The sequence below is a fragment of the Manis pentadactyla genome, chromosome 3 (assembly GCF_030020395.1).
Source record: "Manis pentadactyla isolate mManPen7 chromosome 3, mManPen7.hap1, whole genome shotgun sequence".
In the NCBI taxonomy this organism is placed as follows: domain Eukaryota; kingdom Metazoa; phylum Chordata; class Mammalia; order Pholidota; family Manidae; genus Manis; species Manis pentadactyla.
The window spans coordinates 34,482,967-34,510,387 of NC_080021.1; the positions used below are offsets into that span (position 1 = coordinate 34,482,967).

Below are 27,421 nucleotides of genomic sequence, written 5' to 3' on the forward strand. Positions count from 1 at the left end.
CATTCAACATGTCACATTTCTTTCTTCTATAGGAAGCTTTCCTAAGGTTTATTTTCCAGCCAATTCCATGAACGACAGTAGTTGCACTGTATTTTAGTAGGTGGAATATCTCTTTAGAGTAGAAAAGAAGTCATCTCAGACTAATGGAAGTTGTTTCTCTTGAAACATTTTATGAAAGATGAAATCTGCTACAGGTGTTTATGTGACATATGCTACATATGTTTGCTATGTGACTATCCATTGTTTCCCTGAAGAGAAAGAAAAATACATAGATACCTCTCCATCTTCATGAACCAGATGCCAATGCAGTATCAGAAGATAAGTTATTTTTAACTAAAATATCTGTATATAATGGTCATACGGTCACTCTCACAAGCCCCAACGTGAGGAGAGGACATGATAGGAAAAAAAAGTTAAAAGAAAAATACGTATAGTAAATTAGTAGCTTCTTAGTGGGAACTATTCTGTGAACATTCAAGACATACTTTATGCAGGAACATTCTGTCTGTCTCAGATAAAATTAAAAACACTCTTGTTAAAGCCTGTCTGATCACAAATCTGGATGGGAATTTACAATCTGTTTTGCTGGTAGACAAGCTTTACTCCAGTTGACCAGCCCATGAAAAAAAAGGATATCCAATTAGACACAGATGGAGGAAAACAAAAAGTCACTCTCAGCAGGTTTTTTATTCAAATACAGCCAACTTCATTATGTATAAATATTTGAAGTCTAGGAGGGAAATCGAAAAACACAAAGGTGAAGACTGAGGAATAAGCTTTTGTCTAGGGCTTTGAACTGAGACTATGAATTTTTAAATTTTAATCCTTTCTCATTAGTAACTAATAGGAATATCTTTGGGCTGACACTAGATATATTCTCTAATTGCTTAATACATGCTGTCATTAGTTTCTAAATCATTGTTCAAATTTACATGTTTAACTGGTTTTTTGACTGCTTCTTTTACCAGGTACTGAAAGAAGTATGATACATACATTCTCCCTGGATGATGGATTTTCCCATTTCTCTTTGTAAGTCAATTTTGTTTTATTTATTTTGAAGCCATATTTTCAGTTCAGAACTGTCATTTCCCCCAAGTGAATCAAACATTATTTCATTATGGAGTGAGGCCATAAAATAATGTTACCTTTTTTATAAAAAATCACCTTTGAAGTCTAATTTTATCTCAAAGTCTATTTTGCCTGACATTGATCCAGCTACTTTCACTTTCTTTTGGTTAATATGTAACTGTTAATATGTTAATATGTAAACAACAGACTAAGTCAAATTGAGGGAGATTCTGCAAATGACTGGCCTAGAATCTGCAAAACTATCAAGAGTGAAAGTCAAGGACTGAAGTACAGCTCCAGGTTGAAAGAAACAGAAAGATATGACAATGGGTATAATGCATAATCCACACTTCTTTTTCTCTCAAGCTTTTAATATCCTTTTATTATCCTTTTGTTTTAGCCAATTCTTCTATAAATATCACAAATTTCGATTTTTAAAATCTTGTCTTCTAACTATTGTAACAGGAGAGTGTATTTGATTTATATTTGTTTTGATTACTAACAAATTTTATTTCTACCATCTTATTTGCACTTCTTATTGTCCTGATTTTCCCACTTTTTCCTGTCTTGGGTTATTTGATTGGGAAAAGTTATTTTTCTTTTTCTCAATCCATTTGTCTCCTCTATTAATTTATATATTATCATTTTACAATTATTTTGATGCGTTCCATGCATAATCAAATTCAGACCAAGTCTAATGTTAATCAAAATCCTTATCCTCCTCTCCCCAAATGTAAGAATCAGAACACTTCAAATCTGATAGCCTCTACTAACTCAAATGCTATTGTTTTCTTGTATCTTAGTTCTATCTTGTATTAATTCTACCATGACACATTGCATGATATATGTTAGACTGTATTTCACTAACATATTTGTTAGACTGTATCTCACTATCCTTCCTTTCTCTTAATTTCTCAGTTTCATATTTTTAATTTCTGCCTATGCAATCCAGAAAACTTTCTTTCCCCATCAACAAATGTTTCTTTAGATTTTTCCTCACAGTTGCTAATATCTTAGTTCACCATTTTTTCTCACCTCTTGGAACTTTCCCAAAGTATAATTTTTCTTCTGCCTTAGCATAATCTTTAAAATACCCTCTACATGAATTTATTAGTGATAAATGTTCTGTTATTGTCTGAAAGTGACTTTAGTTTACCAATATTCTTGAAAGATATTTTCACCAGGTACATAATTTAAGGCTGACTGATTTTCTTCACATATTGAAAGGTTTTACTTGTACTTCATAGCAGTAGCCAGAAGACATTTTCTGTCTCTGTTTGTGAACAAAAAAATCAATTATACTCTTAAAGATTTCTCACTGAATTTCAAGTGGTCCTGCCTGAAATATTTTTGAAACAAACAGATCAACTGAATCCAGGTAACAAACGTATGTGAGGATTAACTTGTAGTACCGATGATCAAGGGAGTTATTTTCCCCTTCCAACCTATGTCAAAGTTACGTCCACTTCTGTGCAGCAAGGCTAATCCTTGGTTTCCACTGCACCGAAATAGGGGTTTTTGAGGTTCTAGTGCTAGAAGTCTTCGCTTACATTCTTCACGCTGAGGAGGCCCTGGTTTTTGATCTCCTGTCCGTCAAGCCCTTTGGAACTTTGGGAATGAGAGTTCAGTTCCCTTCTTCTTCTCTTCCCCTTTTTAATTAAAAAAATTGACTTCCTTCCTTTTCTTCATCAAAAAGCCATTATATAGGCCTGAAAGAGGTGGTGTCCTAGGGACACCTGCAGGAGAGGATTAACAACCAGCAGAATGAGAACATTGGCTATATAAAGGGAGATCGAGACAATGAGAACTAGCTTTCTCATCAGAAGAGGAGGTACAAATATCAAACGGTGAAAAGCTAGAATAAATCTTGTGTTGTTATAATGGAACTAGAGATAGCCATGAGAATGCATGGCTGTAAACATATATCTAGTTAAAGGAATAAATGTAAATGTATGGTTTCTTGTGAATGTGAGTGTACATATGTATGTACATAACATATATCTCTGAATTCCCACTGATACGAGTTTGGAAAGAGTGATACCTCAATAACACCCTGCACAGCTCCCAGCTAAACCTTTATTTTGTTCCACTAAATAGAACCAGGGATCCTTGGAAAACTAGTGAATCCAGAGCAAGGGCACATGCAGAGCAAGATGAACCTGGAATATCTTGTACCAGATGATAAGGAAGTATGCAAATAAACTTGCATATTATTTGCAAGTACTTTGCATGGCAAAAGAACACAGAAGCTAGCTTAAAGTCACTCCCATTGGTTAAATCTGGGAAAATTAAAGCATGAAAATGAATAGTGACAATAATGGATTATATCTTAATAAAATAGAAACCCAGAAGACCATATAAAAATTAATAAATAAGTATAAAGAAAGGAAACTTCTTATTTACTGAAGTAATGCTATATTAGAAAAATCACCATTTGACAACCATACTAGTAATAATTAAATCTAGTAATAATTAAAAAGAAACATTAATGCATGCTAAAATTTGTTGGTGAAAGGTAATTAAGGAACAGGATTATGTACAGTCTCTATGTCTTCACAAAATAATTATTGAAAGGGGAGGGAGATTTGGGAGTAACTTCATAGTAGAGAAACCTGCCAGGCAGCATCTTAACGAGGTGACCAAATTTAACACAATCAATAATGTGACAAATGGGTGTCATGTGCCACCCAATATGATTCAGATAGAAATACATAATCTGGAACCAGTGATAAGGAAACAACAGACTAAGTCAAATTGAGGGAGATTCTGCAAATGACTGGCCTAGAATCTGCAAAACTATTAAGAGTGAAAGTCAAGGACTGAAGTATAGCTCCAGGTTGAAAGAACAGAAAGACATGACAATGGGTATAATGCATAATCCAGGATTGTACCTTTTGCTGTAAGAAAACACTACTGGGACAGTCAACAAAAGCTGAATCGGGTACCTGGGACAACCAAAAATAGGTTTTTTTTTGCTCTTCTTGTATCTTTTTTGTAGTTTCAAACTATGTTAAAGTATTAAGAATCAAACCACCTGAATCTCAGGGTCACTTAGGATATCCTCAGGGAAAACCTTCTCCCAATATTCCTGCTTTCCCTTTGGCTTCAACCCATATGGGTTTATTTTCTTGTCAGCTCAGTGATACATTTGAAAAGATATATGTTACCCAGCATTTCAGCTGTTTTTAGTGGGAGTACCATTCAGAGAATCTAATCCACAATTCTGTAATAAATTGTAGCCTCATATATTTTAATATTTTTGTTCATTTCCATTCTGTTCTTAAGGAATATCAATGTATATATGATATCTCCTTTGACCTTCTAGCATATTCTATTCTTCTCTTGACTTTTTTTACTCATTTGTTCAATTTCCTCATACCTGTCTTTCATATCCCTAACTCCATTTGTAGCAGAATATAATCTTCAGTTTTCTTTTTGCTAATTCTTCTGTTTTTCATTTCATTTTATTTCTCACATTACTGAGTGCTGCCAACTTAATATCGTATTCACCTTTTATTGTCTTATCTCTACTTTGAGCATTTATTTCAGGGTAGCCACTATTAAACTAACTTTATAAAGATGCTGTATCTTGCTTTTTGCCTCATTCATGGTAAAATATTTCTCATCTGAACCAACTTTCAGTTTTTATTTGTCACATTCCCAGTCAAATATTTTTTCTTACACTATTTTGAGAGATCCTATCCAAATTGCTTTCTGGTTATTACTAAATTTTCCATACCAGTGATGTTGTTGAAAGAATAGGGGAGAGCCTTGGAGAATGAAATACTAAGTAGCTTTGATTTCAGTCAGTTGTCTCTGTACACTTAATTCCTCATCAGCTCTGCCAATGAGCAAGTTTCCATACCAGGAGAACAGGAATTTATCCTGGCTGCAGTGATACCCCTCAGCTCAGAAAACATTACGTAGTGATTTAGTCTACTTCTCTTCAGCTGAAAAAAATATATACGACTACAAAACTAATTACAAGCAGCAGTTTTCTGATGTAGGGAAAAACAAACAAACAAACAAACAAACTGGTAATGAACATGGCATGTCACTGCATTTGCTCCTTTATTACTTCCCCCAAGCACACTGTAGCATCACACTGGGATATTCAGGTAGCACAATGGACACACATGCAAAGCAAGGACCTTGTTTTGCTCAAGGAACAGCAGCAAAGCCAGAGTGCTTGTAATGTCCTGAGCATATGTGAGGTGAGGTCAAAGCAACAGGTAGTGGCCAACTCACACAGGGCCACTGGCCATGATGAGGAGTTTGCATTAAGTTCTACTATAGGAAACTATTGGCAGGTTTCAAGTAGGGAAACAATATAATACATACCTGATTTCACAAAGAGGGAGCAAGAGTAGAAGTAAGGAGTCCAATTTGAATGGCATTTTCATAATCTAAAACAATATATTGGATTAAGGAGGTAACAGTGCAGAAGGAGTGAAATGGACGGATGCATAATTTGGGAGGTAAAGCCAACAAGACTTGCTGTTGGATAAGATATGGGAAGGGAAGTGAAAAAAGAAGATTCAAAGATGCCTGGTAGTAATTTCTCTAAAAGGGAAAATGAGGAAGTTATGAGGAAGAACAGGAGGAACTTTTTCAGGGGTAAGATCAGTATTTAGAGCTGGAAATAAATATTAAATGGATGAATGAATGAAGGCACATCTGTTGTTCCTCCCAAAGGGCATATAACTCAGGGAAACAAACAAGCAAGAAGGACCTTTCAGTAAAGTGTGATAACTGGTATCCTTAGGAGCATGTAGAGTGCTATGAAAATGCATAGGAAGGACACCTAAACCATGCTTTGGAAGTTAGAGCGGACCAACCTTGGAGGAGATGACTGTCACCTGAATGAAGAGCCTGTGATGAGGAACAGCTTAGTGCTGTCTGGAAGCTTCAGGCTGGTTGAGACAGAGATCAAGGCAGGAAATAGTAAGAGAAGGGGTGGAGTGGTGCAGGCAGGCTGATCATGAAAAGACTTTTACACCATATTTAGGGTTTGGTACTTATCCTAAGGGCAACAAGATGTCAGTGTAGGTAAGCAGGGAAACCCAAAAGTACATATTCCCCTTCTGCTGATATTTCATTGGCAGGAGCCAGTCACAGACTCCACACAGCTGTGTGGCTGGGGAGCGAGGTCTCCTGGGCACCCAGGAGGTAGAGAGGCGAGTCAGTGAGCACCAGCAATGCCCGCCACAGGAGGAGACCAGCTATTGTATACATGATACCAAGTATGTGGAGTCATCTCTCTTCAGTGGAAAAGAGACAGAGCTCTGAGTTTTCAAAAATGATCTATAAAAATAAAATTCTAGTCTATGCCTGTGTTTGTCCACTGCTGTAGTATGTGAATAAGCGTGTCCATGCTGTCATCAAATCTGTATGTTACATTTGGGATGGTTGATTTTTAATATGGGCTGTGCACCAAGTGCCTGAACAGCTGAAGCTGAGAAACAGGGAAAGCCCAGGATGGCTGCCAACGGGAAGAGATTTGCCAACTCTGTAAAGACACTATTGACAGAGGAAACAGTGGTTTCAAAGCTCCAAGCAGAAACCTCCAAGGACAGATGTTTCAGCCTGCAGGGATGGGTTCAAGCTGCGCCTCCTTGCGGCCCGTGGGTGTGCACGCCGAGGAGAGAACAGGGCAGCGACGGACTGTTGGCGACGGCTGTGACTCTCCGTAGTCGCTCTGTAAAAACGAACTAGGTTTTGATATCACAGGGAAAGTCCAATCTACAGCTGATAATGGGTCTCTGTGAAGCTGTCTGACATTCTTGAACATTCTTGAACAGCATATGCTTTGGTTTGAGCAGAGTCCCAATTAACTCCAGCTTCCACCACCTACTAGATGTGTGGTCTTGGGCAATAAACTCGAATTTTGTGAGCCTCGGTTTCCTTATCCAGAATATGATCAGCATAATGTGCATTTTACTATGTTGTTACGGGGATTAATTTTTAAGACTTATAAATCACATAATACCATGCTTGCCATGTGGTGAGGGCTCAAAATTAATGGCAGCCCCTACGACCTTGTTTTACACTTCTCTGTGCTCAGTAGTAGTTTTGGGATATTTATTTTCTTTAGGCCACTTAAATTCAAAATAACATTATTCCTATTTTAAATGCACAAAATAATCATTATAAACTGTGGAATTTTTGTAAAGTTCATTTTAATGAACCAATTTTATGCATATAAAAAGTCTCTTTTTTCTTAAATTTCTGACAAGCAAAATCAAATGTTTGCCACATGTTTTCCCATCTGCTAAGAGCTACAGATGTTCTGGCATATGGTACAATGGCACCCACAGACATGCCACAGTCCAAGGGCTTTAAAAACCTAATGCATAGAATCAGAACTCACTGTTCTTGGTGGCTCGAAAAGGTCCCTAAACCTACATCCCTCAGGCTTGGCACAGTCTACTGAGGGTACCATTAGGCACCCCCAAAGTTCAGTGCTGCCAGTACTGGAGGCCTGAAATACAGACACTATGTTCCACAGACTCTCCAGGAGATCAGATCTGTTCCAGGGTTCATGTGGTAGAACAGGTTACAAAGAAAGAGAAACTGAATTAAGTGGCACCTGGACATTTGTGTTTAAATAGTATAAGATGTAAAACAAACAAGGGTCAAGATAAGAGACACGTACTGTCGAAAAGCACTACATCAGCATCTATACAGCCACCAGGTTGCCAGTGTAGGAAAGAAAGAGCAGAAAAGAACAGTACAAAGAATTCATGCCCTGAAATCAGGCTTCAGAGAACAGTAAAACTAAAGTAGATGAAGAAACACAATCCTTGCAACAGTAAGTAATGTTTCCTTAATGGACTGCTGACTACCCAGTGTGCTTCTAAGATCCTTTCTCTCATTCTATTCCTAGTACTTTTGCCATGTATGGGTAGGAGTGCAGAAAAGTCAACTTCCATAAATAAGCCAAAGTGTTTGAATTTACCTTTCTTCTATTCCCCTCTCTAGTTGCAAACATCAAGATTTAGCCTGTTTTGCAAGGCAATCATGGAAATGTGTAAAATTAAGAGGTAATTAAAAAGGAAGGCAATTGTGTAGGAGAAATAGACACACACCACTTTACCAAGAGTTGGGTTTTAGTCCTTTCTTAGTCCCAGATGGACTTCATGACTTTATTCAAATTGCGGATCTTTGTGGCTTCTTCTCCTAATCTTACTGTGAGAAGGTTTGACTAGCTGACCTCTTAAAATGTGACCATCTATCCCAGAATAGTCCTAGTTTACACCTATTGTCCCAGAATTCTAATAGCATCTCCTCTCACATGGAAACACATCCTGGTTGAGTTGATAAATGTCATCCAGCCTAACTCTTAGATTGTCTGTCTGAGCTGCACGGTCCTATTAACTATTTACTCATTTATTCTTCTATATCTGAAGCATCCATGTAGAGTGATGCTCTCACTAGACAAACAGTAGGTGAGTATGTATCAGCTATCTTGTTAAAAATGTTAGAGAACCTGTTCCTTCCACATAGTAATTCTCTCAGGTGGACTTTTGCTGGAAGTCCAAGTATCAACTGTCTTATAGAATCAAATTCTGGAAAACCTAATTCATATGAACTTTTCAATGAGGCAAGCAAATGCTACTTATTCATTTTCCTATTAGTTAAATGCATCATTATATACCCAACGGCCTTTCACAGATTGAATTATAACGACTCAATTCTTATTTTCTAATCTTTGCCACACTTCCAATTTACAACTAGTTAATGTACTTCAAAAGTTCCGGATATTTAGATGCTAAAAGTCACTGAGAAAATATATAAACATTACGCCATTTTCTGTGGAAGTAAGATTTTTTCAAGGATATGTCAATCTCAAAAATTATTTGACCACAAATATATTTAAATAATTTTAACATTTTCTTTCCCAAGCTAAGGAATATAATGATTAATTATATGTATGTTAATGTGTCAGCAAAATTGTATAATATGTTTTCTGTCTGGAATTTTTTCAAAAAGCTAAATCTCAAACTTACTAATTAAATAAAAACATTATTTTAGCCTCACATAAGCCAAACACATCTATTTCTTGGCCATCTCATCCATAATTGATGATCCTCCTTAGAAACTCCTTTCTTCTCCATTTCTTTGGAAGTTCTGGTTGTCTTCTGGGACCCTCCCCCTCTGTCTGGCCTTCTCCAGCCTCCCCCCGACAGGCCGCCTCTGGCTTGCCTTTCTCTCTCTTACATCCTTTTCTTGGAGCTGCTGGTAATTTATAAACATAATAACTGTTTTCAGCAAAGCTGAACTTTAAACATCCACATGACAATGTTGGGGGACATCTACAAACTATCTTCTGCCATCAAAAGAGGAAGTAAGATGAATTATTTGATTCATCAAGACCACTCAGCTTCACACTTGGCACCCCCACCCCTTAGTCTTCCCATTGCCGCCATTCCAAAAGAAGACTCGGACGCAAATCTTAAAGCCATTTGTCATCTCCTGTTGGAGTTTGTAGATTTATAACTACAAACTCTAAACCTACAAACGCAAATCTGTATTTATTACCATTAAAAAATTTCCTGTAATGATTTTCATAAACACTCTACACCCCATATGTGTCTCTGAAGTATTTTTAAGTGATTGATTTTGTACTTCCAACTATGGAATATTAATAGTTTGCCTATTTCATACTCAATGATTAAAATACTTTGGAAAGTCTAATAGTCTAGTAATAAATAACAGAAGAGAACAATAAATTAAACAGATGCTGTCAGGTACAATAAAAACATAGGAAATAAGTATTTAAATAGTGAAGGCTTAACATTTACCAAACACTTTCTCTGTACCAAGTCCCGATCTAAGCACCTCCTGCTATACAAACTTACATAATCAACGCAACAACCCTAAGGTTAACTATTTTATAGATAAGGAAATAAATCAAACAGAATGAAAATAACTTCCCAAAGTTTTCATAGCAAGCAAGTCTGGAGATGGAATTCAAACCAGGACTAATACTACTGTCCTTGCTCTTAGATCATCATGCTCTCCTAACTCCATCAATGGTTTTCAACCCTTTCAAATTGAATTCCCACTTTTAAAAATAAATACTGTGTAACTCCTATTTCAAAGTCCTAAAATAAAATATATAGAAAATACAATCTTCCTAACAGTATAACTAAAACAAGAAAAACCCATACAAGTCCCTAATTGTTACATGATAAAAAAATAAAAACAAAGCAAATTATAGTAAAATAATATATAAGTCAATATGTAAATATGCACATAAAAAACAATGATCCAAACAGCCACAGATGAAGACTGACCCAGGTGTGTTATGGTTCTGTCCCAAATACCATAAGCAGCAGTGCCATCAGCGATGAGATTTACCATGATGATGAACAACTCTTGGTAATGTTCCAAGTGAAACAAAGTAAAACCTTTCACTGTGTAGACAACAGTTGCATTCTAGCAAATTCAATGGGCTTATATGTAAAAAGGTCACTTGGTTCTTCCTTCAGATAATTATAGATTCTTTAAATATATAGATGTCTGGTAGCACTTCTGAAAGTCAGCAGTCCCAGAGACAATTATTTGCTAATCAGGACACGCCTGAACATCGTTAGACACCCAGCCTCCTGATTTCCCAACCACTAAGTGTCAACAGAGCCTTTCCACGGCTGGGACAACCACAGCACCCCTCCCCCCAGGCTTCCAAAACACTGCTTTGCAGTCGGACCACCCCTGTGGGTACCACTGCTGTAGACGATGCGCTTAGAGCAGAGAAGGCCCCACCAGTATGAGAGGAAAATAAAGCACAAGATCAAATAAAGGTGGAAAAGTTTACTTTGGAATGTGTAATCCAAGGCACACCAGCTTTGAACTCTAAACGAATCCTGGAAAATAGGTCTCTGCGGGTCTTTGACATTTTGCTCCGACCTTCCCTCCCTTCTCACCAGCGTGAGACAGCCCCCCGCCCACCACCACTGAGCACATGCCTCGGGTCTGGCTACTTTTCCAAAAAGATAGCTTTGGAATGGCCTCAGTCTACTGTGTGAAGGGAAGTTTCTTTGCTCTTTTTTTTCTCTTTCTGTCAAACTTCCTTGCTGTCCCTCCTCCTCCTACTTCCATCATTCCTAGCAGGTATTCGTAGAAAGCAGAACAGGACAGAAATGAGCCCCAAGAACAAATATTTTTGTGAGAAGAGATTAATTGATATAAAAGAGAGCTGTGACTCTTCTAGAAATTATTTCATTCATGCAACAAATATTACTAAGCACCATACATGCACCATTCACTGGGTGTGGTGCCTATTCTCCATCTAGAAGAAATTTATAAGCTCGTGGGAAGACAAATAATAAACAGGAGTTTCAAGATACTATAATAAATGCCATGGTAAGCCCAGAATGATACTGATAACACAGAGGCTCATAAAAATGACACCTGAACTGAGCTTGAGGAGAAAGAAACCAAAAGGACTGAGAAAAAAAAGGGCATTTTAGTTCAGAGTGGTAAGACTCAAAGTCAAGGTAACTTGATGGAGTCAGGGAACTGCAAGCAGCTCAGGGCTCCCAGAGGCAGGACGGAAGTCACAGCAATGAGGCGACATGTTAGAAAGGCCAGACCAGGCTAGGTCTTACTCATTATGCTGAGGGCCACGGGGTCCCCACTGTGAGGCTTTGTTAGGAGATGTGCATTTCAGAAGGGCCCTCTGGCTCCCTGCAGACAATGGATTCAAGAGGGCAGGGGTGAGGCATGGAGGCCAGTAATATGGATCTTGCATTGCCACAGGTAAGAGACCACTGCAGCAGAGACTAAAGTGCCAGTGGGGAGAAGTGGCCAGTTTTGAAAGTTATGCTGGGAGCAGGAGTGGATAGGACGAGGCAGGGGTCTGAATGGAGAGAGGGTGAGGAGGGTACACACACAAGTCTCAGTATCTACCCGCTCAGCAGGAAACCGTGCTATTGACTGTGACAGAGACCACAGGAGAGCGAGCAGCTTGGGTATAGTGAGAATGCTGAGGGTAGATGCTGAGGCAAAATATCCAATTGCAGCTCTATTACTAAGGGACCTAATTTTCTCAGAGAACTTTTCTGTTTAGAGCTATTGCATTTTTTGACAGAACTACAGAAGGCATTGGTTATCAGGCATTTAACCTCCTCATTTAAAAAATAGGGAAACTGAGCAAAGACTAAGAGAGAGAGAGCAACTTAATCCAAACTCCCAACTCATTGTGTCAGAGTGATACAATGAAGAAATTAAATTCCTTAGAATTAAATTCCTGATCTACTATGTGTCAGCTCGTGATATTTTACAGCCTCCCTCCCTGTCTACCTTTGCTTCTTAGGATTGTTGTGAAACAAACTGCAGGTGCAAAATGCAGCACAGTGCTGGGTACAGAACAAATACTCAAATATATTTTGTTTCTCATCCCAGTGAATTTGGTCATTTCCTAGAGAAAGGGGCAAAGGATGATTTTCTTAAAATTTAATTTTCTACTTGGGTATTGGAATTGAACAGAATAAGATTTGAATACAGATTCTGAGACTCTACTGGGCAAGTGACTTTGCTTATGTCTTAAAACTTGATTTCCTTGTCTGTAAATACAGCGATAGTGTCTGCCTTTCACGTTTTTTCAAAGATTGAAGGACTATATGAACATACTTAAAATGTACTAGTCCCCTTGTAGATGTTCAGTAAATCCTTCCAAGTAGGCATATATGGTTGAAATTTTAATCTAGCAGTTTAGAAAGGAGATCAGACTGAGATAAAAATTGTCTTTTCTAATTAGAGAATGATAGTTGTTTAAGGCTGAGCTTGGGAAGGGACGCTGAAATCAGGGAAATCTACTACTAAGTATTAAGGAGAACCAATATTTGAGAAAGACTGTGGGGTGGGTTAGTCAAGAAAGTAAAATAAAACCAAGGATGACAGTATAAGAACTATTAACAGAGTTTAGAAGGGGAAGTAGGGTTTCATCAAGTAGTAAAGACAGTAAATACAGAATAATGGGAGGAGTCAAGAAAAGACTGAAGTGTGTAAACTGGGTGTGAAGGATAGGGATCATTTAAGAGAACAGTTTCGAAGTGCTTTCAAAGTATACAAAGTGAAGAAGTCAATAATATATACTGCACCTCAAATATTAGTTCCAGGGTATACACATATGACTTGGTGAGCTTTTTGTTTATTGGTTTTGGAGTATGGAAGGGGAGCTACTTTTTTTGTAGTCAGAGATTGTGGTCTGAACAATTTTTGCTTTGGAAAGTTGTGAATGAATGCACTGGTGTCCAAACTTGTGGATCATACCACTCTGTGTATTAATAAATATTTTGAGCCTATATTCCCAATAAATGTATATTCACAAACATATGTATTGTCATCTTATACAATTTCATTTTTATAAATATATTCTATGTATTTATAAATTTTCTGTTTTAGTATGGAAGTGACTGCCCTCACTTCCATAGGGAAAAAGGGAACTGGAAAGTGCAAAACTATGTGGATACACATGGTTAAAAGATAAAAATAAGTACAATTAGAAGTTCTAAACTTTCTTTCCTTACCCCAATATTGCTTGGGTATATATCCCACTATCCTACTTGAGACTACTGGGCTAATTGTGAATGATACAATTTTGAAAATGTTCCTTGAATACTTGAATATAAGTCATATTCTCACTGTGTCTATAATTTCCCCTATAACTTACCTTATTTTCTGTATTTTGCTTTGTGGATTATTTCCATATTTTCTCTGCTTTTATCAATTAGAAGTTATCTAAAGTGCTTTCAAAACTTAAAACAGGCTTGAAATCACCTTCCTCAATTATCGATATCAAGAATGCCAGAGAATCTCTTGACTCTGCCATATCAATAAGAACGTAGCATGATTTGGCTTCTTTTAATTCTGTCCCACTTACTCAGTTTCATTTATAAAATACAGGATTTTTAGGCATGGATTATATTTAATTTCCATATTCTCTTTGGGCATATTTTTACATTTGCCCTATTTTTGTATTTATATTTACAGCAAAAATTTAGACTTATGTGTCACTGGTATTAGTGTTTAACTTCAATCCTCTTATGGCCTAATTTCTCCTTTTCTTAAGTTTGATATTAATTTATGTCCTGCTGCAATGTATGGTTTAATTTTTTAAAGATGGACGGGTTATACAATTTTTGAGTTATTGATTTTATGAGAATTTATTTCCTTTACTTCATATATTTTCATATATGCATATACTGTATTTTCCATAAACCTTGGAAAAGAGGGAAGGTGGGAGTGACGTCAGCACCATTGTGGTATGAGTCATTTCCCTTTTCTCTACCCTTTGCTTAACAACTGTTTGGATATCCATAATGGAACAAAATTACTTCTGCATATTACACCAGGACACCTGGGAGATTTCTACCCACCTGTGCATCTGAAAATGGGCAGACAGGGCCTCAGTACGGGGCTGCAGATCCAATGGAATCCACAAGACTGCCCTCACTTCCACAGGGAAAAAGGGAACTGGAAAGTGCAAAACTGTGTGGATACACGTGGTTAAGAGAGAATTTATGAAAGTCCAGCCCTCCTGAAGGGAGAATCTGGCATGCCCTGGGAGTGGGGTACAGATGAGCTTGGATGCAGGGGACTTCGGATGCAGAGGAGAGGGAGGCAGTCACCACGGTGGCCTCCCTACCAGAGTAACACTGCAAGTGGTTGGGCTTTTGGTGGGGGAAGCAGTGACCTCCCCAGCAGAAGAGATAGAAAATGGCAACCTCATCTGCAGAGGAGGTGAAAAGCAAAGGTGGTGAATGATTTCCCAGCTGTCCTGGTTGTGGCTGGAGAGGCCCGTTTCTCTTTAGCAGCCCCTGAATTTCTGAGGTGGGACCTCTGTGACTTGGGGAAGGGAGAAAAAAGGAAAGGAGGCAGATAGCAATACAAAAGGGCATTGAAGAACTGTTTTTCTTGCTGTCTACTCTGAGACTTTAGCAGGATATCCTCTGGGAGTGGCTCACTTAAGATCCTCCTGCCAGGCCCACGGGCACCCCAAAGCCTCAGTTGTTAAGCCCATACCCTTCCCTGCTCTGCTGCCAGCTCCTTGTGCTCACGCCAGACTGCATTGCTGACCACCAGCTCAAGTAGGAGAAGCCGCAAACTTGATCTCTATTGCCACCTTCTGGAATACAAAAGAAAGATTTCTAATAGCCAGCTTCATTAATTACAACCATATAAAACAGAAAACTTTAGTTAAGGATGGATCTGCCACTTCAAAGGCACAAGCAGAAGTGCATGTCTTTAAGCACTATGAAAAAAACAAGGAAAGATGGTATCATAAAAAGAAAAATGATAATTCTCCAGCAACCAAACTCAAAAGCATGGAAGGAATATTGCATTCTAATAAAATCAAATAGCTGTGATGAAGAAATTCATTGACATACAAGAAAACTCAGATAATTCAAACCTCAAAAAGTTAAACCTCAGGAATAAAACTAATGAAGAGAAGAGTGCTTTACCAAAGAGATTAAAATTATAATGAACCAAATCCTGGAGCTGAAGAATTTAACAAATGAGATGAAGAATGCAATAGCAAGCATTGGTAATAGGGCAGGCAAGATGGAAGAAAGAATAAATGACTTGGAAGACAGGAATATAGAAATAATTAGAAGAGGAGAGAGAACTAAGTTTAAAAAAAAAACAAAAATGGAAGAAACCCTACAAAACCCTACAAAAGCTATGGAATTCAGTCAGAAAGGCAAATATAGGAATAACTGATATACCAGGAGGAGAACTGAGGGAGAAGGGGTATAGCTTATGTAAAGAAATAATAACTGAGAGCTTCCCAAACCCACGGAAGTACCTGGACATACAAGTCCATGAAACCAGTAGAATACCCTATTATCTCAATGCAAAAATACCTTCTTTGAGACACATTATAATGAAACTGTCAAAAATTAGTGATTAAAAAAAAGAATTCTAAAGGCATTCAGGGAAAAAAGAAAGGAACCTGCAAAGGAACTCCCATTATGCTATCAGCAGATTTACATGCCAGGAGAGAGCAGAATGGCATGTTCACTGTTGAGAAAATAAAAATTGCCAACCAGCATTACTCTGTCTGCAAAAGTTAGCCTTCAGATATAAAGGAAAAATAAAGGCTTTCCTAGACAAACAAAAGCTGAGAGGTTGACCACCACTAGGCCTGCTTTGCAAAAAAAAATGCTGAAAGGAGTTCTCAAAGCTAAAATGAAAAGATACTAATCAGCAACATGAAAACATGCAACACTGTGGTAAAGGTGAAAAACTCAGAATTAGAAAACTCTATATTAGAATGGTGTATTAACCACTTAACTATAGCATAAACTTTAAGGAAAAGAGGATTGAAAATAACTATAGCTATTATAATTTGTTAACAAATATAAAGCATAAAAAGAGGTAAACTGTGACACCAAAAAAACAAGACAGGAGTAAAAGGGTAGAGTCTTTACAGCACATGAAAATAAGTTGTGATCAGCATAAAATGGACTGTTTTATCTATGAGATGTTTTATGTAAGCCTCATGGCAACCACAAAGAAAAATCTAGAGTAGATTCATGAAATCTAAAAATGGGGAAACAGCATACTACCATGGAAAATCATCATTTACAAAAGTAGGCAGAAAGAGAGAGAGACATAAAAACAATGAAGATACAAAAGAACCAGAAGACAAAGAGCAAGATGGCATTAGTGAGCCCTTACATATCAAAGATCACTCTAAATAGATTGAATGTACTAATTAAAAGGTACAACGTAGCTGAATAAATAAAAAAAAAGACTCAATTATATGCTTCTCACAGGAGATTCATTTGAGTTCTAAGGACACACATGGGCTCAAAGTGAAGGGATGGAAGAAGATATTCCAGATAAACAGAAACCAAAAGAAAGCATAGAATATACATATTTATATCAGACAGAATAGATTTTTAAGCCAAAAATGGTAGCAAAAGACAAAGAAGGTCATTATATAATGATAAAGGTGTCAATATATCAATTAGATATAACAATCATAAATATATATATGCACCTAATACCAGAGCACCTAAATATATTAAGCAAATGCTAACAGGTCTGAAGGGAGAAACAGACAATACAATAAGAGTAGGAGAGTTCAGCACCACACTATCAGCAATGGAGAGATCACCCAGGCAGAAAATCAAGAAGGCAAAGTTGGACTTGACCCGTACTTTAGACCAAATGGACTTGACAAATATAGAACATTCCTTCCAGCAGCAGAATACATACCCTTCTTAAGTGCATATAGAACATTCCCCAGGATGGATTATATGATAAGCCACAAAAACAAGTTTTAGAAAATTTAAGAAGACTGCAATCATTCCAACTATCTCTTCTGATCATGTTATTAAATTAGAAATCAACAGTAAGAAGAAAGCTAGAAAATCTACAAATATGTGGAAACTGAACAACACACTTCTGAAAAACCAATGGGTCAAAGAAGAAACCAAAAAGGGTAATAAATTATCTTGAAGCAAATGAAAATGGGCACACAACACTTCAAATCCTATGGGATGTTACAAAAACAGTTCTGAATGGAAAGTTAATACCAATAAATGCATATATTAAGCAATTGAAAAGACTCAAATGAACAACCTAAGTTTACACTTCAAGGAACTGAAAAAACAAGAAACAAATGTAAGCCCAAAGAAGCAGAAGAAACATAATAATGATCAGAGCAGAAATAAATGAAATAGAGACAAAAAAAATAACAGGATCAACAAATCCAAGAGTTAGTTTTCAAAAAGAAAAAGAAAAGGCAAATCTTTAGCTAGACTAAGAAAAAAAGTGACAAGACTCAAATAAATAAAATTGTAAGTGAAAGAGGAAACATTATAACTGATACTACAGAAACAAATAGGATTATAAGAGACTATGAACAATTACATGCCAACAAATTAGAAAACCTAAAAGAAATAGATAAACTCCTAGAAACACAAAACCTACCATGCCTAATTCACAAAAAATACAAAATTTAAACAGACCAATAACAAATGAACAGATTAAATCAGTAATCTAAAACCTCCTATCAAAGAAAACCCAGGACCAGGTGGCTTCACTAGCAAAATCTACTAAACATTTAAATAAAAATTAATGTCAATCCTTCTCAAACTCTTCAAAAAAAAATTAACAAGAGAAAACACTTCCAAACTCATTTTATAAAGTCAGCATTATCCTGATACCAAAGCTAGATAAGGATACTACAAGAAAACTAGAGACCAGTATCTCTAATGAATACAACATGTAAAAATTCTCAATCAGACATTAACAAACTGAATTCAAGAACACATTAAAAGGATTATACACCATGACAAAGTGGGATTTATCCCAGGAATGAAAAGATGGTTCAACAAATGCTAATCAATAAATGTAATATGCAACATGACCTAATGAGGTATAAAAATCAGAAAAAGAATGAGAAAATTCAACATATTTTCATGGTAAAATCTCTAAACCAACTGGGTACAGAAGGAGCATATCTCAAACTAATAAAGGCCACACACAACAATCTCTCAGCTAACATTAATAGTCAGTGGTGAAAAACTGAAATATTTTCTTCTAAGATATGGAATAAGATAAGGATGCCCACACTTACCACTCTTACTTTATGTAGTACTGAAAGTCCTAGCTAGAGAAATTAGGTAAGACAAAGAAAGAAAAGGCATCCAAGTCAAAAAATAAGAAATAAAATTGTTATTTTCAGATGATTTGATTTTGTATATAGAAAATCCCCAGACCCAACCAAAAAACTGTTGGAACTAATCAACAAATTTAGTAAATTTCAGGATGTAAGATCAACATGCAAAACTCAGCTGTAGTTCTGTACAGTAATAATAAAACATCTGAAAAATAAAACTATTCCATTCACAAGAGCATCAAAAACAATAAAATACCTTGCAATAAATTTAACCAAGGAAGTAAAAGATCTGTACAAAATAAATGCAGGACTCTGGTGAAGGAAACTAAAAAAGACACAAACAATGGAAAGACATCTCATGCTCATGAATCAGAAGAATTAATATTGTTAAAATATCCATACTACCTAAAGCCATCTGTAGAATTAATGCAATTTCCATCAAAATATCAATGGCATTCTTCACAGAAATAGAAAAGCAATCCTAAAATGTGTGTGGAACCACAAAAGACCCCAAATAGACAAAGCAATCCTGAGAAAGAAGAATAAAGCTGGACATACCACACTTCCTGATTTCAAACTCTACTACAAAGCTCTAGAGGAGTTAAAAACAGTCTGGTACTGGCATAAGAATAGATACATAGACCAATGGAACAGAACAAAGAGCCCAAAATAAAACCTCCATATTTTTGGTTAACTAATATTCAACAAGGGAGCCACAAATACCCAATGAGGCAAGGATAGTCTCTTCAATAAAAGGTGTTAGGAATATATTGGATAAACACATGCAGACCAATGAAATTATCTTACATCACTCACAAAAATTAACTTAGAATGGATCAAAGACTCAAATATGAGACTTGATACCATAAAGCTCCTAGAAGAAAATGTAGGGAAGAAACTCCTCAATATTGGTCTTCTCAATGAGTTTTTGGCTATGACACCAAAATCACACAAAAAAAGGAAAAAAAAATTATCAGTGGAACTACATCAAACTTAACAGTTTCTGCACAGCAAAGAAACAATTAAGAAAATAAAGAGGCAACCTACAGAATGGGAGAAAACTTTTGTAAACTATATGTTGGATAAGAGGTTACTATTCAAAATATACAAATAATTCATTCAACCAATAAGAAAAAAATGGGTTTAAAATGGTCAGAGTAATGAAACAGACATTTTTCCAAATACATCCAACAAGCCAATGGTATATGAAAAGCTGCTCAACCTCAACAGTCATCAAGGAAATGTAAATCAAACCCATAATGAGGCATCACCTCACATTCATTAGAATGGCTGTCATCAGGATGACAAGATAGCAAGTGTTGGTGAGGATGTGCAGAACAAGGAGCTCTTATTACACTTCTGGGGAATGTAAATTGGTTCAGCCACTATGGAAAACAATACAGATATTCCTCAAAAAATTAAAAATGGGTCTAGAATACAATCCAGCAATTCCACTTCCAGGTATATACCCAAAGGAATGAAAACAGGATATTGAAGATATATATATACTCCAATGTTTATTGAAGCATTATTCACAACAGCCAAGATACATTTATACAAATATATATATATATATATATATATATACACACATATACACACACACATGTATATACACACACATGCATACACATACACACACACAATGGACTATTATTCAGCAATGACAAAGAAGAATGTTCTGCCATTTGTAACAACTTGGATGGGCCTTGAGCACATTATGCTAAGTGACATGTCAGACAGAGGAAGACAAGAACTGTATGATATCACTTACACATGGAAAATCTAGAAAGCCAAACTCACAAATGCAGGGAGTAAAATGGTGGTTTATACCCAGGGGATGGTTGGAGCAGGCTTAGGACAGATGATTAAGGGTACAAATTCACAATGAGTAGTTAAGTTCTAGAAATCTAATGTACAGTTTAATGAACATAGACAATATTGTATTATCATCAAACTTGCTAAGAAATTAGAACTCAATTATTCCAACCACTAGAAAGAAATGGTAATTATATAATGTGCTAAAGGTATTATTGCTACAATAGCAGTCATATTATAATATATATGTGTGAATATATAATATATGAATGTATCAAATTAGCATGTTATACACCTCAGATTTAAATAATGTTATATGTCAAATATATATCAATAAAAAGTAATAAAGTTTTTAAAAAGAAAGAGAAAAACTCGATTGCAATTTTTCCCAGGAATGTGTATAAGTGTTATGCCCTTAGAGTCTAACATGAATTTTGCAAAGAAGTATAAATCCAGTTTCATTTCACTTGGAATTACCCTGCTTGGCTTCTGTCCTGCTTTTCCTATCTGCACATTTAAACAGAGTGTTCTCTGAAATTTAAAAACAATTCATCAGGTTACATCTTGGGGTTTTCTTTTCTCAATTTTGCTTACTATTTGGTAATCCTAGTAAAGTTTTTACGCTCTTATACACTTGATTCTTATTCTTCATTTTTTCTGATTAGTAACACTTTTCAAATTCTGATAGAATTTTTTTAAATATTGATTTTACCCTTCACTGCTTCTATTGAAGCTATAAATCATGCTGCATCTTTTTAAGGCTTTGTACAAGGTTTTTCTTATTTTTACTTGCATTAAAGTCACTCCTTTTTCATATTTATTGATATCTGTATGCTAGTCAACTTTTATACCACATTTTCCCCATATTGTATTGATAACCAAAGCAGATGGCTTACAAAATTTACTTTTATTTTTTAAACAATTTTTAGAAGTCTGATTTTTATCCACAATGTGAGACAATGTCTCGTTCTTCAGATCGTAGAATTGATCCATAAGTCCTATGTTCCTTTTCCTGATTATCTTTCAGGGAAGAGAGCTCTATCCAGGTGGAATGTTTTCCACAAAAACAGCATGAGAACATTCTCCTCAAGAACCAACGTGCAGAGCTGCTGAACAAATTCCTGCTTTCTAACATTGTTTCATTCAGTATCACTGTGCTGAACTAACTGTAGGTTACTGGAGCATGTTAGACCATCCAAAGGCCAATGAAGCTTGAAATATTCCTCCCACCCTACCCCCAGGAGGTGTTGATCAGTAGCAGCTGTCCTGATTTTCCACAGGATACTGCTCCTGAGTTCAGATTTTAGAGACCGATTGCCCATGTCCAAATCCGGGCTCCACAACTTAGGAATTTTGTCATACAGGTACCCGCTCCAGAGCATACCCTCTAAGGCTGTAGTGGGAGAAGTATTTTATAAGCTTCACTTGTCTCACCTCTAAAATAGAGGTGATGATAGTTTTTCCCACATAGGGTTGTTCTAAGGATAAAATGAGTTACTATATGTAAAACATTTCAAACAGTGCCTAGCACACAGTCCTATGACATCGCACGTTTGCTGCTTTTAAGAAACTTGAGCTTTCAAAGGCTCATGCGGAGACGGACAGTCTCTGCATTTACACAGACCTACACACTATCTAATGGGAATGGCAAGAACCGAGGCAACGGGAGAATCATTAAAGACCCTTGCCTGGTGGGCAGAAAATCTCTAACCTTGATAGTCCATCCACTTCATACTGCCTGGGAAAGTGCCTGCCCAGAAACGATTTCCTCTTTGGGTGTGTGACCCCTGACACAATGTTCTAACAGTTTTGTCAATCTCAGGGTGTATATTCATGCCCAGTAAAATCCTCATGTGGAAAATCTGTCCATAACAACGTGAGTATTCTCAGTATCTGGCTGGTGATACACAACAATGAAGGAAAGACAGCTGTGTTTTTGGAATGTGAGACATCTGGAAGGACAAGCAGGCACTGAAGAGGCAAATAAGACAGGCGATGGAGAGAGAGAGGGCTGTGGGCTGAACAACAGAGCGGACTTGAAACGCAATGATAATTACAGAGAAAAATATCCATGACGTTTCAAAAAGACACAATAAAGAGAAAACAGGTTGTAAGAGGATAAAACTGCTGAAGAGGCAATCATCTCGCAGAGGACATTGAAGGATGGAGTGTGGGTGCGGCCTCACTCCCACGCACAGGGTGCACCCATTGTGTGCCAGACACTTGGAGGTCAAAGAGCCACCAGATATAATCAGCAGTAAATATAAAGGAAGGGGCTGTGCCCCTGTGCATATAAAACAGATTGTGTAAAGGAATAAGTCAAGAGAGTGGTACAGATTGGTGGTAAGGCAGAAGGACAGAGGAGGAAGAAAGAAGAAAGGACTATGCTTAGATTTCTTTGGCCACAAACACGGCCTACTCCATTACACTCATGTTGTGTGGCGATACAAGATAAGACCACATCAGTTCACCACCGACAAAGCAAATCTTTTCTTTGTCTCTCTTCTCTCACTGCTTCTTTATTAGTCCTTTTGTTTGTTTCCAACCTAAACATCATAGATTAAAAAGAAAAAATAAAACTACTTGAATAAAATAGCATTTGACCCATGATACTGAAGAACGGGTTAAGAAAACATCACAGATTCTTTTATGTTCTTCCGCTCTGACAAGATCAAATACAGGACAGAGTTTTCTGGTAATTTTATTTGAAATGCCTAGCACATAATAATTGGCAAATTTCAAGTGAAAACTCCTTTCCGTCTTCATAATCTGAATAATTCTCTCAATTCATGTCTCAAAATCTGCAGTTCTTCCTCCTTGATTCAATCAATGGCTTAGCTCCTCACCAGGAGTAGGCGGGTTTCAGGTAGAATGGGGTGCAATTCTCACCGTGTCCTCCAGATGGCAGGCGGGGATTGAGCGTTCAGGAGCTCCAGTGAAGGCTCGCAGCTCTTTCTTTTCTGATTCAGGTCTCCTATTACTGAATCCATCAACAATTTTTTTTTCTTTTTTCCCCCAACTTTATTGAAGTATAGTTGAAGCTTTAAAAACTGTATACTTTGAAGGTGTACAACATGATGGTTTTATATACCTTTACAGTGTGAAACGACTGCCGCCATGGAGCTAACGCACACATCCATCGCCTCACAGTTGCCTTTCTTTCTGTGGTGTGAACACCTAGATCTACTTAGAAGATGTCAAGTATACTGTACAGTATTGTTAACTATAGTCACCATGCTGTACATAAGATCCCCCAAATTTATTCATTTTATAACTGAAAGTCTATGCCCTTTGACCAATGTCTTCCCATTTCCCTCACCCCCGTCTCTGGCATCTACCATCCTACTCTCTGCTTCTAAGGCTTTGACTTCTCTATAAACCTTTTTGGAATGCATGTTATGTTCCAAGGATTATACTAGATTTTGGTAGGCAAGACCATCTCCAGTTTTTTTAATTACCTTTATTTACTGTATGGTTTTTAAAAAACACTGGATATTTTGTATCATGGAGAAAAGACAAGAACTTATGGACAGCACACAGGAGGGTACAGCTAAAAAGTATGGAAGAAAAATCACATATAATGCAATGAATCAAAATAGAAAGCTGGATGTGTCTGGAAAATTTTTAAAATCCTACTGGGATTACCACAAAAAATCTGAAGATTGACTCCAAAATCTCAACCCTTTTTGTTTCTAAACGCATTTCCTTTGGAATTTAATTTGCTTTCAATAAAATTGTAAAGTTTATTTTTTTTTCAGAAACCAATATTAACCTTGCCAATTGAGTACAGTTTGAATTATCACTGGTAAGAAAAAACCCTTCACTATATGACAAAAAATCAGTGAAAAGAACTATGTTTTAAAATAAAGAGGAGTTAAAAAGTCAAGAGATGCCAGGGAAAATAATTCCCTTTCCAGATCATAAAATTTTAAGTCTGATAAATTTCCTTTCTATCACACTGATACGAGGCGATCTCATTTTAAACAAAATGGAAATCACTGAATAATTTGAAGTACAGCTTATTTTTACATATTCCTATATTTATTTTCTTAGTGTTCCATATCATTTAACATTACAAATTAATTACTAAGAGTAAACTCATAAAAGGCAAATTTTGAAATCAGCATGTAATATTAAAGACTAAAATAACATGAATACTAAATGCCAGATGCTATCAGGCGTTCAATCTTAGAACAGAAAAATTGGTGATATCTAAATTAAAGTCTGTAGTTTTGCTAACAGCATAGTTATCAATGTTAATTTATTGGTTTTGATAAACTGACCAACTGACAAGTTAGTATCAGGGCAGGGGAGCTGGGTGAGGGTATATAGGAATGCTCCATATTTGCAACTTTTCTGTAAATCTGTATCATCCAAAATATTAATGCTACAACCAATGAGTAACAACAAGCACTATTGGCAACTACCAGATACTGGATAATGTTCTAGATGCTGGAGACACAAATCCAGTCTAAGTGTTCCAGCCTAGGAGAGAGATATTAAGTATTAATAGTAATATTAAGTTATATCACAAAATATCTCTACCAAAACCTGTTTAGATGTACCTGCCATTCTTGCTTTTATGTGGAGGAATTAAAAGCACATCAGAGAAATTAATATGGGTGAAAGAGGAAAGAAAATTGGTGGTGTAAAGAAGTAAAAAAGGGAGTAGAAAAACAAGGGATAATGGCAGAAGCAAAGAACAATTGGGTGGATCAAGTATGCAGTCTCGTGTGGTAGGGGAAATCCTCTCCAACATTGTTTACTTTTAGATTTGTTCCTAATTAAAATATGCATTTAAAAAAAATAGCTACAAAACAAATATGACTTAACTGGAACCATTCCCATGGGACATTTTATGTACTATCTCATTTTGTGTCCTACCATTTTGGCTTGTGTGAGGGGGGTATGTTTTACCCCATTCTCCTAACAATAGTTTTTATAGGTAGTGTGGGAGAGGGATGAGAAGTAAGGTATAGGAACAAAAAAAAGTTGTGGATGAGATAGAGAAAAAAGGGGAAGAAAAATACGAGGTAGGGAAGTAGAAACGGGAAAGACATCCTGGCCCCAATGGCCAGTGAATTTCCTTCCTTGGGAAATTGGGCCTGAATCAAGAGAACTGTGACAGTGTTCCCTGTGTGACTGCACTGTAACACACAGAGCCTGGGACTTGGTGGTGGGCTCCGTGTTCTGCCATGGAGGTGAAGGAACAGAGGACAAGGAAAAAAATAAAAGCCAGAGAATTGGTGGCATTTGGATCCTTGGAACCTGCCTTCCAGAAGCCCAGAGCCCTGCTGTCCTTGGATTCCAGGATATCCGGAGGGTCCTTACACTGAAATCTTATGCTGGAATTCATTTTAGTTGGCTTCTGTTTTTTTTGGCCAAAGTAATTCCAACTAAAACAAAACTGATCAACTATTCTTTAATCTTTTGCTTCCTCTCTTAATACATTTTCAATCTCTCTGTGTGTAACCAATATGTGTAGCAAAGAAAAAACAAATTACTGATCCCTGCTGATCAGTAAGCACAGAGAGTTAACCACAGCTGTGGCTAGGTGGTTTCACTTGGGGGCAGATGGGATAGCATCATCTGATGGTGCAAACAAAGAACAATCATCAATTTTTAGTGATGAGTCTAAGTCTGAAGTAGCACTCAGCCTGACAGGGTTTCTCTTGTTGTCTAATACAACAGAGGTCTCTACAGCCTCTTCCCATGCTACAGTGCTATCCAGAGAGGTGGCATCATGAAGTGTCTGCATTGAAAGAGAGCCAGATCTCAGGACTTAGTATCTGCACACACCTTATCATGATATAAAGGAACAGAAATATTCAGTCATGTAAGTAGAGCTGAAAGCCAAATCTGAAATATGGCCATTAGTATATCATCTCTGGTTCCAGGAACAAAAAAGAGTGGCATGATTGCTGTAGAACATGGACCAGTACATGGATCAGCCAAATACATGGATACAGAAGTGATCTTATAAGTACCCAGTGTGCTCAACAGCATCACTGAACACCTACCAGGTGAAAATCAGGACCAAAATAGATTTTTAGATCTTTGTCATAGGAATTCACTGGGTCATTAAGAACCAAATGACCTTGAATGGACACCTCTCATTTCTAGGATGAAGTAGAAGTCCTAGTGAATGGGGCTGTTTGGTTTACACGATCTTGATATTTTCTTCCAGCTCAACATGCTTCTTTGCTTTTTATATTCATAACTGTAAAAGCACTCTGTGGTAGACTCCATTAGAAAGCTATTAGCAATGACAGTGGAGGAAGAAGGAAAGTGGCGACAAGGTAGAGGAAATCAATGAGTAAAAAAAGCCATTCACTTCATCAACAAAAGGACTTTTCTTGTTAAAATCTTGATGTATTTGGAATATGTCAGACTCAAAAATAACTCCGTAGACTGGGTATCATGATTGATAAAGCTAGGCAGCACACCAAACTGAATCCTCTTATGCTCATACCTTCATATGTATTAAGAGATCAATAAAAGATATTTCTACATTATGTTTGAATGTGTGTATTTCTCTTATGATACTTTGACTACCATGATATACCAATACAGACCTGTAGCCTTCTTAGGGTAAAATTTCAGTCTTAACTTAGATCAGAATGGATTAAACTGGGAATAATAAAAATTACCTTTTCTTGAGAAGTTACTATGCACCAGGTACTTTCAGTGCTTTATGGGTATATAATCCTTATAACATCCCTATGTGCCAAGCTATGCTTATGCAAGCTCTTTCACAGGTGAGTAAGGTGAAGCACAGAAAAATCTAACTTGCCTGAGAACCTGTATCTCAGAATTTGCTCTATTGGGATTTAAATTCAGACATGTTGTGTTCAAAGCTACACCCAACCTCCATGTTACCCAGTTTCTGGGAAT

The 27,421-nt window shown here is 36.8% G+C and overlaps 1 long non-coding RNA gene across 1 annotated transcript; it reads left to right on the forward strand.

Annotated features, from left to right (window-relative positions):
- Positions 1-549: 549 nt before the first annotated feature.
- On the forward strand, positions 550-7,709 carry LOC130683149 (uncharacterized). The gene is made up of 3 exons (XR_008996761.1): positions 550-681; positions 969-1,029; positions 6,518-7,709. It is a non-coding gene; the product is annotated as an uncharacterized LOC130683149 (long non-coding RNA).
- The last annotated feature ends 19,712 nt before the right edge of the window (positions 7,710-27,421 follow it).